The 15829-nt window shown below is 32.8% G+C and overlaps 1 protein-coding gene across 3 annotated transcripts in view; it reads left to right on the top strand.

Annotated features, from left to right (window-relative positions):
* Positions 1–15829, top strand: part of ZBTB20 (zinc finger and BTB domain containing 20) — an 838943-nt gene that overhangs the window by 91812 nt on the left and 731302 nt on the right. The window contains exon 2 of one of the 3 annotated variants that reach the window (XM_053565346.1): positions 3844–3888. The exons of the other annotated variants lie outside the window; for them this stretch is intronic. The gene's annotated coding sequence lies outside the window, so the exon portion shown is untranslated. The remainder of the gene's footprint in view (positions 1–3843; positions 3889–15829) is intronic. 3 annotated transcript variants of the gene reach the window in all.

The raw sequence follows: 15829 nt of genomic DNA, 5'->3' as shown, positions 1-15829 counted from the left end.
AATGATTTGTTCCCATATTATAGAAGATATATAATTCAAAATTATTTAAAACATTGTCAGCATCAGACTTTATAGTTAGAAACAACATTTTCAGGGTAAAGGCAAAGGCAAAAAAATAAGAAAGACATGCATTTCAAGACAGATGCAGCCCAAAACTTGGAAAGGGCCAGGAAATCGAGAGATAGAAGTTAATCAAAATTTTTACTAATGACATATCTTCAGTTAATTACTTTCTCCCTTTATGTTAAAACCACAATCAAAGCAAATCAAAACTGTTAGATTTTTCTTGGTGGCTTTCTATTTTTATTTTGAAAAAGAAACCTATAAAAGTTACAGGGGCTTGTGCCTTTTCATTTTTAGTAGAATAATAATGGCTGTAATTTTTTTTAACTATTTAAAAGTATTACAGGGGTACAAATGTTTTGGCTACATGCATCGCTTTTGTTATGCTTGATTCAGGGTTTTAAGTGTGTCCATCATCCAGAAAGTGTGCCTTGTGCCCCTTAGCTAGATTTCTGTCCATCCTTTCTTCCCCACCTACTTTATTTCTACTGAAGTTTGCTTCCCTCTGTATGTGTGTGTGCTCATCAGTAGTTCCACTTTAAAAGCAAATACATGTGGTGTTTGCTTTTCCATCCTTTAAATGTATCAGTTTGGATAATAGTCTTCAGATCAATACAAATTGTTGCAAAAGGCCTTAATTCACCCTTCTTCATGGCTGAGTAGTATTCCATAGCATATATATACTCCATTTTGTTAATCCATGCATGAATTGATGGGTACTTGGCTTAAGTCCACATCTTTTTGGTTGTGAATTGTGCTGCAGTAAACATTTATGTGCAGTTTTTTTTTTTTTTAATAAAATGACCTCTTTTTCCTTTGGATATCTCATTGTGGTTTTAATTTACATTTATCTAATGAGTAGTGGCACTGAGCATTTTTTTAATGTTTATTGGCCATTTATCTATCTTCTTCATTTTTTTTTTAATGTTTATTGGCCGTCTAACTCTCCTTAGCTTCTGTTCATGTTATTGATCACTTTTTTATGGGGTTGTTTATTTCTTGCTGATTTGCTTGAGTTCTTTGTAGATTATGGTTACTAAACCTTGATTGGATGTATAGCTTGTGAACATTTCTTTCCATTCTGTAAGCTTTTTGTTCTATTGATTATTTCCTTATCTGTGTAAAAGCCTTTTAATTTTAATTTAATCAAGTTCCATTTATTCATTTTTGTTGTTGCTATAATTACTATTAGGGTTTTCCTCATAAATTCTTTGCCTAGGCCATTATCTAGGAGAGTTTTTCCAGTCTTTTCTTCTAGCATTATTATGATTTCATGTCTTATGGTCTTTTACCCATCTTTAATTATTTTTTAACTGGTGAGAGATATGCATCCTATTTCATTCTGCATGTGGCTGCCCAATTCTCCCAGCACCATTTATTGAACACAGCTTCTTTTCTCCAGTGCATATAATTGTCTGCTTTGTCAAAGATCAGTTGGCTGTATGTAGATGGGTTTATATCTGGGTTCTCTCCTGTTCCATTTGTTTATTTCTCTATTTTTTGTGCCAATACTGTGCTGTTTTTTTTTGTTAGTATAGCTTTGTAATATAGTTTGACATCTGATAATGTGATACTTACGTATTTATTGTATTTGCTTGAGATTGCTTTGGTTATTTGGATTTTTTTTTTTTTGCAGTTTTTGGCTGGGGCTAGGTTTGAACCTGCCACCCCCAGCATATGGAGCCAACACCCTACTCCCTTGAGCCACAGGTGTCACCCAATTTGGCCTCTTTTCTATTTCCAAATAAAGCATAGAATCATTTCTTCTAGGTTTGTGAAATATGACATTGGTGATAAAGTTATTGACAGATCCAATGCAATTCTAAAACTCATAAACTTAATTTTGGATTACAACCTTTATGATGAAAAAGGTTCTTTACTCCTTTCCATAGTTATTTGTTGTTGTTGTTGTTGTTGGTTGGAGCATGATGATGGAGCATGATGATAACGCATGGAAAATGTGTAGCTTCTTGGTGAGCGTCTCACGAGTATTTTTCATAAGTATAGATAGGTTCCTTTCTTGGTTTAAGTGACTTTTACCTAACTAAGCTTTAATTGTGAAATAAAATTTTAGTTCTTATCAAAAGGGGAAAATCTGAAATGCCTTTTGTACAGGTGCAGGCATATGTGCTGAATTTGGCCAGCTTAGAAACTACTAAGTAGGTCATTTAAGGTCAAATCAAAAATATTCAGTTGCGGAGAAGGAGAGAGGGAGAGAGAATATTTTAATTGTTTTATAGTGTAGTCAATGAAACTATTTCCTTTTTAACTATAGAAAATATGCTGGATACTTTGTTTCTAAACTTATGGTTGCACAAATAAATACAGATGTTTTAAAATCAGTTCCATTCTTTTTCAAACTAATGGAAATTTCTTCTGTACTTCAGTTATTAATTTTCAGATAAACCAATCCATTGAAAATTTTTTACATTTAGACCTTAACATGTTTTACCTTTTATAAAATAGTAAATGTAATATTTTAAAATTGTTTTTTTATTTAATAGATGGTATAGAGATCTTATGATAAAGTTCTAAGTATTTAGGAAACTAAATTTAACTTAAGAAGAGACTGCTGGAATCAGCTCCTCTTTTTCATTTTCTCTATACATCTCAAATTCCTGTAATGTTCTGCATGAGACTTTTGCCTTTTTTCCAGCTTCTTAGTGATTGAATGAAATGGTCTCAGTCAGCTTTGGTCTGTCTTAGCAGAGATCATAAACTGAAAACAAAGACAACTCATAAAGGATTGGCTTGTTCTCTGGGGGTAAAGGGGAGAGGGGAGAGAAGAGAAAAGAGTTAGTTACCTCTCTTATCCGCTAACTCTCTGAAAAAAGAAAATTTCATTTTCATAATTCATTACAGCTGCCTCCCCTTAAGAACTGGCGGGAAACTTTCCACACTACTAAATAAACAACTTCACTGTTGAGTATTCAAACTTTGTGTCTAATTTTAAAGCTATGATGACATGGAACAAACAGAGATGGTTTCTCTATATAGTATTTATAGTCATTGGAATTTTTTAGGTCCAAAGTTATAAACTGTTTTTGTGTTTCTTGCTAATCATTTTGTCAACATGTTATAAACCTATACATTAAAAATGTATAGAGCTTCTCTAACGTAAATTCTGTGGGTAGATGTGAATATTGGTTATAGTTTCCTTTGGCATGCAAATTCTTCGAAAAAATTTTCAGAAAATCATGTAGTTAATAAATATGTAATCCATTTTGTAATATTTACATTTTCTTCCTCTCCATTTTTCACAAAATGGCATTAGAGTTATGTGGTTCTGTCATTTCCTTGTTTTAATCTTGTCCTACTTCTCAACTATTTTTTGGTTGTGAAACATAATAAAGTGAACCAGAGATTATATTTGTAATTCAAAAACTAGAGTCTTGGTTTTGGCACTATCATTTATTAACTGTACCATGTAAACTGGGTACATAATTTTAATTTATATGAACCTCAGCTTCAATCCCAGCAAAATGGGGATAGCAGTGTTTGTTCATATGGTTATGGTGGAATCAAGGCAAAGAGAGGAGATTATAAATAAATGTGAAATGGTTTAATATATTTTTTGTATTACATACATATATGTATTATTATTATTATTATAATTTAAAAATGTATGGCAACTTTTGCAAGAGAAATTTATAAGTCCATTGAACTCAAGGTTGTACTTTTTATTTTATCCAGTTATTTTTATTCTTGATAACTGCTTTTCCCTATCATCCATCAACATGGGCTTTAACACTATAAAAAAAATCCATATTTCTTTTACAGTAATCTACTGCATGCTCATCAGTCCAAAGAGTGCTCATTCGTTTGGTAAGTTTTTTGAATAAAAGAAATATTTAAGTAAAAAATAGAGGCTCAGAAATAGTAACTGATGCAAAGCATTGGGCGCTCTATGCTGCCATCTGGTGCCTATTAATTTACCCTTGCTCGTGCCAGTAACTGGGATTCAAGATTCCCTAAAGTGTTTCAAAACAAAAACTAGTATTTATAGAAATGAGTTTCTTACACTTGATGCTCATATGTTTTTTAAAATGTAAATGTGACCGAGTCACCTTTTCACCTCAAAACATCCTTCCTTTGTGCTTTGTACTCCAGGTTAAACCCAAACAGTGTGGGGGCTTGTGTTGATCCCAGGTATTTAGTCACAATCTACTTTGTCAGACTTAATTTCATTCTTTCCTGACCTTAAACCTTACACTTCAGCCTTACCAAATTTCTTGCCACTTTTTCTAAATACACGATGTACTTCCATGCCTCTGAACATATGATACTGTTTCTGCTTGAAATATTTTTATCTCCCCTGGCTATCTAGTGAAATTTCATTAATCTTTTAAAGCCCACCTCAAAGAACAACTCCTCTGTGAAGTCTTTCTTGATTCTCCCGGGAAAGTTAAAGACCATCCAGTGTGTTCCCAGAGCCCCAGCTTGTAGAATAAAGACCCAGTACTTTGAAAATGGCTATTTTTATGTGTCTACTTACCCCAGCAGATTATAAGCATAGGCGTTGTTTTGTTCTCTGTTTTTGTCTGTTATCTTGCAGTCCTTGGCACAGAGCAGGCTCTGAACACATGTTGAATGAATGACTGAATAATCATGTCAGTGAGTGACTTAGCACTTTGTGGGGTCATACCAGTTGAAGTAAAAAAGAAATTATTAGTTTTAATTGACAAATAAATTGTGTAAAATATTTATGGTGAGCAAGGTGATGTTTAATATATGCATGCATTGTGAAAGAATTAAATCAAGCTAATTAACTTATTGTTTTTGTGTATATGGTGAGAAGATTTAAAACTCTCTTTTAGCAATTTTCAAGTATACAATACGTTGTTATGAACTATAGTCACCATGCTCTAAAATAGATCTTTACAACTTATTCTCCTGTCTAACTAAAGCTTTGTACCCTTTGACCAACATCTCCTCATTTTCTCATCTCCTCCTGCCCTAGTCCCTGGTGAATGTTCTTCGAAAAATAACATTTGAACACACCTCCTTGGGAATGGGACACAATTGTAAGAGGGACTTTACCTAACAAATGCAATCAGTATAATCTGGTTCTTTGTACCTTCAATGAATCCCCAACAATAAAATAATAGTAATAACATTTGAAAAACAATGGCCATTGCATAAACTGCTTATTAAATTGGGAAAATAAATAACTTTTTAATTGCTAATAAAAATCAGAAAATAGCAGGTTGATAACTGTAGTTTCCATGTTAATGTCAAAATAACATCCACAGCCCAGCCGTATTAAATATTTCACTTCTGAACTTAAGGAAGCATCATAAAATTATATGGTAAAACTGGCATTTAGGGTAATCTAGGCAAGTTTCCGACATTCTGCATAAACATCTACAGTCTCTTATGCTCACTGATACCTCAAACAACATATTGATAAGAAATTCTATGTTCAAAAATAGTTTTTTACTTTGAGTAGTATTCTTGACTCGTTGTAGTATGTCCTCTGTAAATAAGCAGAGTAAATTTGATTTGAAGTTTTCAAACATTGGAAATTTTTTCTGTCCCATTTATTCTCCCAGGCCCTTAATTAGTCAATATGTAACACCTTTGATTCTTTCAACACTGTCTTACATGTTACAATGCTAGTCTTTCCCCTTTCTTAGAATATTGCAGAGTTTCTGGGTCATTCTGTATCGCAATATTGATTGTGTGATCTCATCCACTGCTTACAAGAGTGGGAATGTCATCTTCCTCATTCTAGATTCTGTTAGCACAGTTTTAAGATTTAATCTCATTTTCTTAGTGCCTATATCACATGGTTGACTTATTGGCTTTCCTGGAGATGCTGTCTTTTCCTATTCAAGGATACAGTAACAGGTCATTGAGATCTTATCTAGTAATGATGTCAGAGAAGAAGCCAGTAATCTCCAGTCACAAGGAAGAGTACAAAAATGAATTAAACAGTGGATAAAAAGTTTATGAGAATTGAATATAAACATGATACAGTGGCTAACATCTGATGAAAGTTTCACATTAAAATCTTTAGATTTTTCCACTTTTGTATTATGGAATTTTTAAGCAAATGTTGACTTCAATTATCTTAGCAGTTCCTTTGAGTATAACACAACAATGCTAAGATTTTACCAAAAACATAGATTTCTTAAAGAATTTTGTGATTTCTATAAGGTTGGAGGCATTCTTTATACTACATATTTAATAACTGTTGTAGAAAAATATAGTTGGATTTTTTGGGGGGGTTATTCCTTGAATTTTTATTCATATAAAATATGATTTATATAACAAAAATATATTAAGATAATGCCATTGGGATGAGTGCAGTCCATTTAACACATAATGAGTGTTATTTTTTGCATACTTTCTTGAAAATTTAGTCATTTACCAAGTAACTATTTGAGGTCTGATAATTAAATTCACGAACACATCCTAGAAAAAGTGCTATTCATGCCTCCTTGCTGAATATCACTGTTCACCTTTGAAGTTCTCCCTTTTGGGAAGCTGCACCAACACCAGGGCCGAGTCTACCATTTAAAGCAATTTTGGAACTCTTTTGCTGGAATGGCCGTCAGAGCCCTCATCATATTATTCTTCATGTCCTGACTGTCATCAAAATGTCTTCCTTTCAATATTTTCTTTATCTTTCAGTAAAGAAAAAAGTCACTGGGGGCCTAATCAAGTGAGAAGGGAGGGTGTTCCAATATAGTTACTTGTTCACTGGCTAAAAATCCCCTCACAGACAGTGCCCTGTGAACTCTCTGCTTTTGGTCCCCGGCGAGTGCCTTTGGGACCATTTTTACACACACATTTCTCATGTGAAGATTTTCAATTGAGATTTTCCTGTTTTTCTGTCCATATTTATTAGGTCTGCTATGCTTCTCACAGTTAGCTAACAATTTTGATGCAGAGTTCCATGGATTTTTCAGTGTTTTCGTCAGTTCTGCTCGTTACTGGCCACCCTGACCTTTCTTCATCAGCGATACTTTCTCTCCCCTGAGAAAAACATTTGATCCACTTGTACACTGATGTTTTCTTCATGGCATCTTCCCCATAAACTTGGACTAATATGTCCATATTACTAAGAGTAATATGTTTCACTTTCACTCTTGCCAAGTTAACAAGAAAGGTAATGTTTGTTCATTGCTCTAATTCAAGCTCTGACAGTCCCACCATGGCATATTAAAACACGCAACAACAATAATGAATGCCACTCAACAAGACACTGCCACATGTCAACATGAACAGAGATGTGAGGTACTGATACACCAAAGTTATAAAACCTCACCGATCTGTTTGTATGGTGCTGCCAATGGTAAATGGACAGTGGCAAGTTCATGAACTTAATTGTCAGACTTTCTATGTAATATGTTTACTGATTGTGTTTTCATCTATTTATTTATGATTTTCAAACTTTCTATTTAGATTGTAAAGCCTATATGACCAAGCTAGTTTTCATCTTCTTTTGGATTTGCTTTTATAGTGGTCCATGGTATTATTATGCCCACAAGGAACAGGCCTTGCTATCAAAAATTATTAATTACGTTTGTATGTACATTCAAAGTGACGAGTATTTAGTACTTGTCTTGTTCTTAGGGAATGCATTTTGGATCAGTATGTACTGAATAACCCAGTTAGAACATACATGGATTTTCCTTGTCAAATGTCGCAGGTCTTTGACTCCATGACATTTATCATCACGTATAGGCTTGAGATGTTAAGATGGCTTAACCCTGAAAGGCTGTTTATCTTTTTTATGTGCATGACTGTAACTTGGTAATGTATGACTCTGGTTAGTGGCAGCCTTTGTGTGAAACTCCATTGTTTGAATAATTAAGTTTTTTATGGTTAGGATAACTGAGTTAATTATTTAATCATGTTTTTCAACTCATTTGTGCTATTTTGAAATTAAAATATTATTATTGGCTGGTTGTGGTGGCTCATGCCTGTAATCTCAGCATTTGAGGAAGCCAAGGTGGGAGGACTGTTTGATCCCAGGAGTTCAAGACCCGCCTGGGTAACATAGTGAGATCCAGAATGGTAGTTGTGGGCCTGTAATCCTCATGACTTGGAAGGTTGAGGCAGGAGGATCACTTGAGTCCAGATACTAGAGTTTATAGAGAGCTAAGATCATGCTACTATACTTCAATCTAACTTCAGAGTAAAACCCTATTGCTAAAAAAAAAAAAAAGAATAATACGTCTTTGTATTAATACCACAAAGAAGAATTGTTTCCTAGTGTATATATTTACTTAAAAATAATATTTAAAGTAAGATTTAAAAAATAGCCACATTTAAATGCAGGTATGTGTTTTTATCCTAATTTTCACCTATTAATTACTGCTTAAACATCTCTGCTCACTCCAGATTAGTTCCACTGATGATGTCTTTATACTTCTACTCATAGCCTGCTAGCCTGTTTATAGCTCCAGCCATGCTTGGAACATTTTGGTTTCAGATATTCTTGCAAAAGAATTTTTATTTTGAACTACCTACTATGTCCTAGTTTTGAGAGTCCTAGTAACCTAATTTAAATCCTTAACTTTGAATTTAGATAGATGTGGGTTTAGCTTTCACTTTCCAACTTAACTGTGCTTAACTTTGGTCAGTTCTCTTAATCTCATGACCTTCCCTTCCCTTCCCTTCCCTTCCCTTCTCTTCCCTTCTCTTCCCTTCTCTTCCCCTCCCGTTTCCCCTCCCCCTCCCCCTCTCCCTCTCCCTTCCCTTCCCTTCCCTTCCCCGTCCCTTCCTTTTGCAATCTTGGTGCCAAATTAGTAGGAGAAAAATCATTGCTGTCTCCTCAAGACCATTGGTTACCATGGTCAAGTCCCTATAACCTTGTTTTCATTTATTTAATTGTTTTTGTTGGTACAAGGGTACACAAAAAGTCACAAAGTTTTCCTAACGTTTTCTCCCTTTTTTATTCTAGTAAAATATACACATGTAAAATTTACTATCTTTATCGATTTAAATGTATAGTTTAGTGGCATTAAATATATTGGGAAACTATTACCACTATTTTATCTCCAGAATTCTTTTTATCCTGCAAATCTGAAACATTAAAAATAACACCTCTTACCTGAGTTCCTGGCAATGACCATTGCTCTTTCTGTCTTTATCATTTTAATTACTCTAGGCACCTCATACAAATGGAAACATTTAATATTTGTCTTTTTGTGTTTGGCTTATTTCATTTAGCATAATGTCCTTAAATTTCACCCATGTAGTAGTATACGTCAGAATTTTCTTCTTTTTTAAGGCTGAAGTGTATTCTATTATATGCATGTACACATACACACACAATTTGTCCACTTACCCACTGAAGGACACATATATTGTTTCCACATTTTACCTATTGTGGATGATACTGGTGTATGAACATGGATATTTAGATATCTCTTTGAGAATCTGTTTTCAATTATTTTGAATATATACCAGAGGTGGACTTAGATCATATGGTAATTCTATTTTTAATTTTTTGGGAAACTACCATTCTGTTTGTAGTCACAACATGTTCACCATTTTACATTCCTACCAAAAGTGTAAAATGATTCCAATTTTTCTTTTTTTTTTAATAAGGTGTTTTTTATTTTTTTTTTATTAAATCATAGCTGTGTACATTGATATGATCATGGGGCATCATTCACTAGCTTCACAGAGCATTTGACACACTTTCATCACACTGGTTAATGTAGCCTTCCTGGCATTCTCTCAGTTACTTGCCAAGACACTTACATTCCACATTTACCAAGTTTCACATATCTTTGCTTGAGCTTTGTTTTTTGACAGTTGCAATCTGGGTGTGAGATTGCATCTCAGTGTAATTTTGATTTGCATTTCTCAAATGATTAGTGATGTTGAACGCCTTTTCATTTATTTATTGGTCATTTATATATCTTCCTTGGAAAAATGCATATTCAAGACCTTTGCATGTTTTTTAATCAGCTTGTTTGTTTTTGCTGTTGAGTTTTTAGAAGTTTTCTATATATTCTGGATTTTAACACCTTATCAGATATATTATTTGCAAATATTTTCTCTCATTTGGTGGGCTGCCTTTTTATTCTCTTAATGTTTTCTTTTGATGCACATTTTATTTTTGTGAAATTTAATGAAAATTACCATGAAGTCTAACTTGTCTATTTTTTTCTTTTGTTGCCTGTGCTTTGGTGTCACATTCAAGAAATAATTGCCAACTCCAGTGTTGAAGATTTGCTATATGTTTTCATCTAAGAGTTTTTGTAGTTTTAGATCTTACATTTAGATCATGAATTGTTTTGAGTTAATTTTTATATGTGATGTTAAGTAAGAGTCTAAGTTTATTTATTTTTTGTATGTGGATAACCATTTTCCCCAGCACTGCTTGTTGAAAAGACTATCTTTTCCTCACTGAATGATTTTAGTACCCTTTTCAAAAATCATTTGACCATATGGGTGAGGGTTTATTTCTGGACTCTATTTCCTTGGTCTATATGTGTGTCTTAAAGTACCATTATTGTATCTTTGTAAGTTTAAGTATGAGTCCTCTATCTTTGTTATTCATTTTTAGTATTGTTTGGCTATTTGGGGTTTCCTGAGAGTCCATGGCAGCCTTTTAGGAAAAGTTTTTCTATTTTTACAAAAACATCATTGAGTTTTGATTAGGATTGCATTAATTTGTAGATCACATTGGTAGTATTGACAACTAGACATTATTAAGTCTCCCAAACATAAACATGGATGTTTTTTCTTTTACATATGTCTTATATTTTTCAGAAATGATTTGTACTCTTTTTGAACAAGACACTCACTTTCTTGGTTAAATTAAATCCTAAATAATATTATTCTTTTTAATGGTATTGTCAGTGGAATTGTTTTCTTAATTTTATGTTCAGATTGTTTGGTGTGAGCGTATAGAAATACAAATGATTTTTGTATGTTAACTTTGTACCCTAGTACCTTGCTTAGCTTGTTTATTAGCTCTAACAAATTTTTGTGGAAATTGTGGAATATATTTCTTACATATGGGATTATATTATCTGTGAACAGAGATAAATTTACTTTTTACTTTCTCATTTGGTTGTTTCTTTTTACTGACTAATTGTGGACTAGGACTTCTAATACTATGTTGAATAGAGGTGATAGCAGGCATCTCTGCTTTATTGAAGATCTCAGAGGTAGAGCTTTGAGCCTCTCACCACTGAATGTGATATTAGCTGTTGGTTTTTTGTACATAGCTTTTATTATGTTGAGAGTTTTCTTCTACTACTTTTATTAAATCATAAACACATAGATCATGTATATATCAATGAATTTATGGGGTATAATGTGCTTATTTCATATAGAATTAGGAACGCTTACATCACACTGGTTAATATATACCCTTCTATTCCTAGAGTTTTGAGAAATTTTATTACAAAAGGATGTTGAATTTTGTCAAAGTGTTTTTATGCATCGAGTGGGATGATTGTGTGGTTTTCTCTCCTTTATTCTGTTAATGTGGTTTATTACATTGATGAGTTTTCACATCATAAACCATTCTTACATTCCAACAGCAAATTCTACTTGGTCAAGTTGTATATGCAACTGAATTCAGTGTTAATATTTTGTTAAGGTTTTCAACTCTTATCAGTGCTCAGGGATTTGGTTTGTAGGGTTTGTGTGTGTGTGTGTTTGTCTAGCTTTGGTATGGGGTTAATAGAAACTGACACCATAGAATGAATCAGGGAGTGTTTCCTTCTCTTTAATTTTTTTGAAGTTTGATAAGGCTTAGTGTTAGTTCTTCTGTAACTATTTGATAGAATTCATCAGTAAAGCTATTAGGTCCAGGGCTTTTCTTTGTTGGAAACTTTTTGAGTACCAATTCAGTCTCCTTACCAACTGTAGCCCTGTTCAGATTTTCTATTTCTTTATGGGTTTAATCTTGATAGGTTTTGTGTTTTTGGAATTTGTTATTTCATTTAGGTCATCCAGTTTTTTGGTAGTCTTTTAAACATCCTTTGAATTTCTGTGGAAAAGGTAGTAATGTCTCCATTCTTATTTCTGGTTTTTGTAATTTGAATCTTTTCTCTTTTTTCCTTAGTATAGCTATCTAAAGGTGTGTTAATTTTGTTGATATTTTAAAAGAATCAACTTTTGGTTTTGTTGATTTTCTCAAATATTTTCCTATTCTATATTTCATTTATCTCTGTTCTAACATTTATTGCTTTCTTTTTTTCTGCTAGCTGTAGATTTAGTTTGTCCTTTATATAGTTCCTTTCTGTAGTTGGGTTGCAAAGTTAGGTCACTCATGTCACATCTTTTTTTGTTTTTATTGCAGTTTTTGGCCAAGGCTGTGTTTGAACCCACCACCTCTATGGGGCCGGTGCCCTACTCCGTGAGCCACAGATGCTGCCCCATCTTTTTTGTTTTTTTAAGGTAGTATTTACAGCTATAATTTTTTTCCTTTAGCATGGATTTTTCTGTGTTGCATAAGTTTTGGTTGGGACAAAACTTCTTTTTCATTCACCACTAGGTATTTTCTAATTTTCCCTACAATTTCTTTTTTGATCCCTTGGTGTTTAAGAGTGTGTGGTTTGATTTCTACAGGTCTTGGTATTTTCTTGTTTTACTTTTGTTCCTGACTTTAAACTTCATCGTATTTGGCCAGAGGAGTTGCTTTTTATGATATTTGTATTTGCATATCAAGAGAGACTTGATTAGTGGTCCAATACATGGCCTATCCTAGAAAATGCCCCATGTGCATGTGAGAAGAATATGCATTCTGTTTTTGTTGGGTAGAGTATTCTGTATATATCTGTTTTTATCATTACTGTGTTTTGTTTTACTAAGTAACAAGTAATTTTTATAATAAATTATATCTCACAAATCCCAATTTCCGTTCCCAGCAAATATCTACAGTATTTCCTGCTCTTTGTTCTCTTTGGAGTGACTATGTAACATCCTCCTGCCTCTTCTTCCTCTCAATGTCTCCTACATCTACTCCTGTCTCTCATTTCCTAGGTTTGAAAACAGGTTTCCTAAAAGACTAAAAATGATTTCTTCATACTGTCTTCATTATATCACTCATTCAGTCAATATAATTTATTGTGTAGAGAGAACTCAATCTAGACCATATTACAGAAAACAGATGCTATTATTTTGTCTTTTATTTCATGCCAAACATTCTATAAAATATACATTTTTAAAGGAATAAGACCACTAAATAGACCCAAGAAGTCATGGTTATTACCACTTGTTAATGTAGCTCATTTTAACAATTTGAATTTTCCTACTTCCCTTGAAAGCTCAAAGGAAGACAATTTTGTCATGATAATATGACACTAACTTTATCTTTTGATAAGGGTATTAAGATCAAGCAGTCTGATGTATTCAGGGTTGGATAGCATGCCCTGATTTTTGTTGACTAGTGACCTCTAAAACTTATAACATTTGAGCCCACTTAATATCAAGTCATCTAATGGAAGCACATTTTTTCCACCAAATCATTTTGTACTAATTCAGTACAATTTTGCTCATTTAATATCAATTGACACTAAGCGATTTCCTGTGCAATGTCAATTGAAAATCACTGATTTCCTGCTAATACAGCACTTAGTGTCAATTTCTTTGTGCAGCAAAAGCATTTTTTCAATTAACTACACCATATAATTTTTTGTTTTTAGTTGTTTGCATGGACTGTCTGATAATAGTTTTGTGAAACAAAGACATAAGAAGGAGAAAAAGATGACTTTCCTTTTTGGCATTAAAGAATTTAAATCTCATGATTTTATTTACTTTCTATAGGAGGTCAAATAGCTTATTGGAAAACTTTGAAATATATCGAGTACTATGGTAGCAAATTGACATTAGTGGTAAATAGGATTCAGTGCTTTTTGATGTTATACATCCTAAGCCATATGTAGAAAAATGCTTCAACTAACAACAACAAAAAAATCTTCACTAGTGCCTTCTCTTGTGATTCAGCTCAAGAAAACCTACACTGGATACTGACTAATGAAAAGTTTTCTTTTGTAGAGGGATGAACTAACTTAAATATTCTATATACTTTAACTAGAAAAATGGGACATCATTAGTTCTACTAACTCATGAAAATTTGGAAACTTCTTGTGGACTGGCTTAACTAGGAGAAGCACAGCCAAAGATATTCTTATGATTAAATAATATCAGGTTTAATCATCAAGTGCAAATATTTCTGTACTACGATATATAAATCCACCATTCTGGATGGTAGATGGGGAAAGGAGAAAATTCGAGTAGATCCTTCTTGTCCTAGAGAATTATGAAAGAAATTATTTATATAAAAATAAAATTACTTATTGTAGTACTCAGCTATATCCTATATTGCCAAACACTTTGTAGGATAGCTACCTAGACAAAGCATGACCTCTTTACATAACACAGCTTGACATCTCATGAGAGAGAGACACAGTGAGAAATAATTAAATAACAATAAACTTTCAGTGATAAATTGAGGGACACAATTATCTGTAATTGGTATGTGTCTTTAGATTTGGGGAAAGATCAATATATTCTTGGGATAGGGTGACTCATTGAGCTGTACCCTGAAAGAAGCATCTGGTATGTTTTAAAAAGGAGGACAGAATAAATTCTCATTAAATCGCTGTGCTTTTTTTCTTTTCTTTCAGTCTTCTTATACTCTGCTTTTTCTTATAGCTCTCTAATGACATTAGCTTCATTTTGGAAAGATCTTAATTAGAAGAGATTTCAGCAATGATTCAATCTAATGTATTTTGAATGTGTACTTCTTGACAGATGCAGACTTTGAAAGGACTAGTCCAGAAAAAACTAAGATATTGCCCTTTTTCTTTAGTAACTTTAATCATAGGGGTGGAGTAATACATGTAAAAAGATAATATTGATATTATGTAGAGCCAAACTGATGGTATACAACAGTTCACTATGGGCAAACAAAAGAATGGCACATAATCCTTAGTGGTAATTCAAGGAAAACTCCTTAATATCTAAATGGATGTCTGAAATAAATCTTGAAAGATGACTAGGCAATGAATAGATAACTAGGGAAAGAAGATCTCTTCAAATGAAGAGAAATGACATGAATAAAGGGCTGGGATTATAAACAACATGGTGTGCATGGGAAGGCATTATACCCAAACATACATATATACTTTAGAAGTAGGATAATAATGAATATACTGTTTTATGAACACTTTATTCATTTAACAATATGTGCTGATTATTTTTACCAGGTCCTTAATTATTTTTCATAGGGTATTGTTTTTAACTGCCATATGACAACCTGTCGTATGTTGCAAGTACTTTTTTTCTAAATTTATTGTTTGCCTTTTAATTTTGTTTGTTTTTGTTATTAAGACCTTTTGTTCAAATATCCTGTTTTTTCTTCTTTTTTTTTTTAATCTATTACATTTTCCTTTATGGCTTTTGCCTTTTCTTTTATGCTTATAAAGATCTTCTGCAACTCAAGATAAGTTTAAAAATTCTCCTATATTTGCTTCTAGTTCTTTTATGGTTTTATTGTTTACATGTAACTCGTCAAACCATCTGGAAATTTATTTTGATATACAGGGTGAGATAGGCTCTAAATTTACTCTGTTCTAAATATTTAACCAGTTGTCCCAGCTCCATCAATTGAAAAATCTATGTTTTTCCCACTGATTTGAAATGCATTATTTACCATATGCTGAATACTTAATTTGTAAATGCACTTGTTTCTAGCATTTCTTTATGATTTCTAGCCTTTCTGTTTTTTTCTCTTCCTTTCTATCAGTTTCTGCATTCTTTAATTGGAATACCCTATTTTATT

This window comes from Nycticebus coucang, chromosome 16, assembly GCF_027406575.1.
Source record: "Nycticebus coucang isolate mNycCou1 chromosome 16, mNycCou1.pri, whole genome shotgun sequence".
NCBI classification, from domain to species: domain Eukaryota; kingdom Metazoa; phylum Chordata; class Mammalia; order Primates; family Lorisidae; genus Nycticebus; species Nycticebus coucang.
Note: the sequence above shows the minus strand (reverse complement) of the source record. Positions and strands in the feature narration are given on the sequence as shown.